Source organism: Cyprinodon tularosa, unplaced genomic scaffold, assembly GCF_016077235.1.
Source record: "Cyprinodon tularosa strain WSP-4 unplaced genomic scaffold, ASM1607723v1 ctg589, whole genome shotgun sequence".
Lineage (NCBI taxonomy): Eukaryota > Metazoa > Chordata > Actinopteri > Cyprinodontiformes > Cyprinodontidae > Cyprinodon > Cyprinodon tularosa.
The window spans coordinates 329,187-334,972 of NW_024039328.1; positions in this window are offsets into that span (position 1 = coordinate 329,187).

Sequence of the window (5,786 nt, forward strand, 5' to 3'; positions counted from 1 at the left end):
CTAAAGCAATAGAATACTATTTAGCAAAGTCATCATTGATGCAACCAGATTTTTACAAATAGGCGATTTCGAAAGTCTAACAAATTTTTTTTTTTTTTTTTGATTTAACAAAAATCACTTAATATTAAGCACCACAAATATTACTTTTACACGAAAAGTACCACAATGTATATATATTTTTCCTTATCTTGGGTGTTTTATTATATTGTTTTTAAGCAAGTATAGAAATTGAGAACGGTAAACACCATTTCTTTGGAACTAAATCAGCCTTTATGCGAGCAATCTAGTCAGTCAGCATCTGTATACATCTTCTGTCCTCTACCGCCACCATGTGGTTGAGTTAACCACTTTCAATTGATCTCTATTGATTCACTGGATTGCTGTTTGCCCGACAAAATAGTCATATTATTATGACTATTTTTATTATTATTATGACTATTTCACAGCCAAACACCATCCTGGAGAGAAATATCAGCTGTGCTGCTGCTATCAAAATCTTTATTTATAGATATTTGAGATCCGCCTGCTTTTTTGTGTTTTCTTCTTCCCTTGACATGGGAGCTGGCCCGGAGCTCTTGTGTTTCCTGGACAGGGCCGCCTTTTACAGCTGCCTTTTGTATCTCTGCTTCTCTCTGCTTCTGGCCGCTCACACTGAGCCTGGTTCTGCTGGAGGTTTCTTCCTTTTAAATTGGAGTTTTTCCTCTCCACTGTCGCTACAAGTATGCTTAATGTGAGGGATTGCTGAAGAGTCAGTGCAATCAACTGGTTTTCCTTAGATAGAAAACTTTGAATCAGTTTGAGTGGATGATGTGGTGAACTGTAAAGTACCTTGAGATGACATGTGTTGTTTAATTGGCACTATATAAATAAACTGAACTGAATTGCATTGAATAAGATGTAATTACAGTAACAATGTAATAAATACATGTATATTACATGTACATAATCAATTTAGCACTTTTGGCAACTCTGTATTATCATACTCCATTGACAATTTTATTGTGATTGATTTGTATAATGTTATATTACATGATTTATAGACTTCATGACTTTGCAATGTGATGTGCTTTTTTTTTTTTACTATTTGTTAAAGTAATCTACCTACGCTATGAAACAGCCAGTGTGTATCAAAGTGATTAATTTATCTCTATTTTAAAAGTCTTAAGTACCCCTGAAAATTAGATCATCGTTGTTCGAAGCTGTAGTGCACAGATTGTTTACATTGCACCTGGTCTAACTAGAGAGTACCAATATGGCAGCCAGTTGCTTCACTTCAACCCTGTACTACCAACTGGCAATCAGCAATCCAGTGAATAAATGGAGATCATTGATCCTCACTTAATAGTTGACTGAATTAACTCGGAGGCCCAACCGATGTGGAATAACCAGATTGACAAGTCCGACCAGCACCATCTGTCAGTGCGGAGTCTGACGGGTTCCTTTTAGATGTGCAGCGTGACCAGGAAGATTGCATCAGAGCGTCGGGCTGCACAGTGTTAGACCTTACATCGTAAGCTCTGAACTTTTAAACTCTGTTTCATCCTACAGTTTGAGCTGTAGCTGCATGCAACAGTTGAAAATATCAGTGTATGCTCTGCTTTATGAAGGCCGACTGAACTTTAACATGTTTGATTTTCTCCCGACCTTACAATTCCTGATCAGGGGACCGTGAGAGGCCGATTACCCCCCCCCCCCCCCCCCCCCCCATATACTACATGACAAAGGATCAGGTTGAAAGTCTGCCTGATTGAAAAATTCTCACAACTCAATCAGCCCGAAAAGGCCAAACAAAACATACAGTGTAAGCCTGGCTTAAGACCAAATCAGTATTACGGGTGGAATTGTGAGCAATAAGAGCCCAAGATGGAGTACATTTCCTAATGCTTCATTCTTAATATTTGTGAAAAAAGTTTTCCTTTGAGTCAACCAGATACAGGGATTTGCAAAGTGAAGCCGAATAGTACTTCTAAAGTACGAAAAACACTAATCAATTCAGGTGGAGCCAAAGTGTTTAACGTCAAGATTCCGTTTTTGGAGCTTCACTTTGACCTTTTACTTTGTTTTTGAAAACGAATAGCTGGTGTATGAAATGTTTAATGGAAAAATGTTTTCATAGGATACAGAAGCTCAAGGAATAAACCCCCTTGCCAGATGTGGGTTTGTTTGGTTTCATTTACTCCTTTCATGAAGTATTTTGGACCTCTTAAACATGAAGGATCAAATCAGCATTGTGAAAACCATCTTGACTCCCTCTTTGGGAACCCTCTGCATTAGAGTAACCCAAAAAGCCTGTTCTATAGAAAAAAAAAAAAAAAAAAAAATCCATCAAGTACAACTGCCAGCTTGCAACAGTATTGGAAATGAGCACCAACTACGTTCACTTCTAGTGAAAACTGTCATTTGGACCATTTTTAAATCACAGGTTCAATGGAACAGTAAACTCATCAAGCTCAGAGAGATTGAAGTCTTACATTTTAATAAAACCCAGGAATCAGTGTGATTAGAAGCATGTTTACAAGTTTTATTGTAGCCAGCTGTTCATGTGGAATGACACACAAAAAAAGTGGGGTCATCAAGATTCAGTCTCCAAGGTCAGTGCCTCCAGTCAATTCCACCTGCAGGACAGTAACATCAGTATCACAATAAGGTGTCCATTACATCACAACATTCAGTCCTTACCTCGTTAAAACTTCTGATCTCCTTTAGAGCCGGACCCCGGGTTTTGTGGTGTCCCAGGTTGAACAATGTCCTCAAATGCACCCTGGACATACTTTGAGTTAAATTGGTTGTTCCTTGCTCGCTTGTAGCCATTGCTGGTATGGATGACATAGGAAATGGGGAACACAGGACGGGGAACAGTCCTTGACACAGGAACGTGGTCAGAAGTGACCCAGAGAGACTGCTGGAGGCCAGTCTTGGACGGGCCAAGTGAGAGCAGACTTTCAATCATTGTAGAAAAGGGTTCATCCTGCACAGCTGAGGAACTGCCACCAGTTGCAGCCCCCAAACCAGAGAAGAGGCCGCCAGTAAGACCAGGGTCTTTGTTAAAGCCCAGGTCAGCAGGAACACCAGAACCAGCTCCGGTTCTCCTGGGGCCAAGGTAGTAACCCAGGTCCATTTGACCTGAGCAAATAAAGGAAAGCCAAAGCAGACACTTCAAACCTCTGGGTTAAAGACAAAACCCAGTCAAGGCATAATGGGGCCAGAAGGGTTAGGTTACCTAAAGACATTTTTCCCCTTGGGGGAACTAGATAAACCCACCTACACAGAAACAACATGTTTACCCACCTTGTTTAACAGGAGCACACACTACAACATGGAGGAGCAGGAAGCCGATCCAGGAACTCCTGATAAGAAATGGATCCTTAGAAAGTACAAGACCAAACATAGGAGCCATAAAAGATCATTCAGGAAAACTAACCTGAAAACATCCTGAAACCCCATTTTGACTACTAAGGCAGCAAAGCTGGACCAGGCTGAGCTCTGAAAGAGAAAAGCTTTGTGCTGTCACTGCTCTGCTGCTGCAGTTGGTTTTATATCAGCTGGTCCAATCAACCTCATCATGTTCACCTGGATTTCTCTTTCAGAAGCTCATATTAAGCCTGATTTTGGGACTCCAACCAATAGTTTGGGTCATGAGTCTATTCTAGATCTGAAAGGTTTGGAAACCAGAGCTCCAACCCACACATAATTTACTCTGCATGAACACCTCATAAATTAAAGCTACCTTTACAAAATGATAAAAAAAAAAAAAATAGTGCAATTTTTAAACTCCATGATTTTGCATAATGTCCCTTTTTGATTTTGGCTTCACATCTAATTTATATAAGTTCTTCACACTAGAGAAGATCAAGGATTGCTCAAATACAGACATGATCATTTTGTCTCTTGCTACAGGGTCACAGCTCTGCACCTGAGGTCGAGCAGGGAGAAGCTAGGTGAGGGCTTTGGTGTGTCTGTGAAAAGCTAGTGGTAGAACTCTCAGAAGCACTCAAATACAGGTGCTGGTCATAAAATTAGAATATCATGAAAAAGTAGATTGATTTCAGTAATTCCATTTAAAAAGTGAAACTTGTATATTATATTCATACATTACATACAAACTCATATATTTCAGATGTTTATTTTTTTTAATTTTGATGATTACAAATGACAACAAATGAAAATCTCAAATTCATCATATCAGAAAATTAGAATATTACTGAAGACCAATAAAAACAAAGGATTTATAGAAATGTTGGCCAACTGAAAAGTATGAACATGAAAAGTATGAGCATGTACAGCACTCAGTATTTAGTTGGGCCTCCTTTGGCCTGTATTACTGCAGCAATGCGGCATGGCATGGAGTCGATCAGTCTGTGGCACTGCTCAGGTGTTATGATAGCCCAGGTTGCTCTAATAGTGGCTTTTAGCTCTTCTGAATTGTTGGGTCTGGTGTATTGCATCTTCTTCTTCACAATACCCCATAGATTTTCTATGGGGTTAAGGTCAGGAGAGTTTGCTGGCCAATTAAGAACAGGGATACCATGGTCCTTCAACCAGGTACTGGTAGCTTTGGCACTGTGTGCAGGTGCCAAGTCCTGTTGGAAAATGAAATCTGCATCTCCAAAAAGTTGGTCAGCTGCAGGAAGCATGAAGTGCTCTAAAACTTCCTGGTATGTGGCTGCGTTGACCCTGGACCTCAGAAAACACAATGGACCAACACCAGCAGATGACATGGCACCCCAAACCATCACTGACTGTGGAAACTTTACACTGGACTTGAAGCAACGTGGATGAAGTGCCTCTCTTCTTTTCCTCCAGACTCTGGGACCTTGATTTCCAAAGGAAATGCAAAATTTACTTTCATCAGAGAACATGACTTTGGACCACTCACCAGCAGTCCAGTCCTGTTTCTCTTTAGCCCAGGCAAGACGCTTCTGACGCTGTCTGTGGTTCAAGAGTGGCTTGACACAAGGAATGCGACAGCAGAAACCCATGTCTTTCATACGTCTGTGTGTGGTGGTTCTTGAAGCACTCACTCCAGCTGCAGTCCACTCTTTGTGAATCTCCCCCACATTTTTTAATGGGTTTTGTTTCACAATCCTCTCCAGGGTGCGGTTATCTCTCTTGCTTGTACACTTTTTTCGACCACATCTTTTCCTACCCTTCGCCTCTCTATTAATGTGCTTGGACACTGAGCTCTGTGAACAGCCAGCCTCTTTAGCGATGACCTTTTGTGTCTTGCCCTCCTTGTGCAAGGTGTCGATGGTCGTCTTTTGGACAACTGTCAAGTCAGCAGTCTTCCCCATGATTGTGTAGCCTATAGAACTAGACTGAAAGACCATTTAAAGGCTTTTGCAGGTGGTTTGAGTTAATTTGCTGATTAGAGTGTGGCACCAGGGGCCATCAATTTTGAACCTTTTCACAATATTCTAATTTTCTGATATGATGAATTTGAGATTTTCATTTGTTGTCATTTGTAATCATCAAAATTAAACAAAATAAACATCTGAAATATATGAGTTTGTATGTAATGTATGAATATAATATACAAGTTTCACTTTTTAAAATGGAATTACTGAAATCAATCTACTTTTTCATGATATTCTAATTTTATGACCAGCACCTGTAAATGTCCATCAAATATCAAAACACTTTAGGGGAAATGAATGACCCAGAGGGTCTGTTTTATTTCTAATTATAATAAGGATTAATAAAAAAATAAAACGTCTCAAGCAAAAGGGGCATTTTTTTCATCCAGGATAAGATTGAAAGTGTTCAAACACCACTGGGAGTCTATTTGT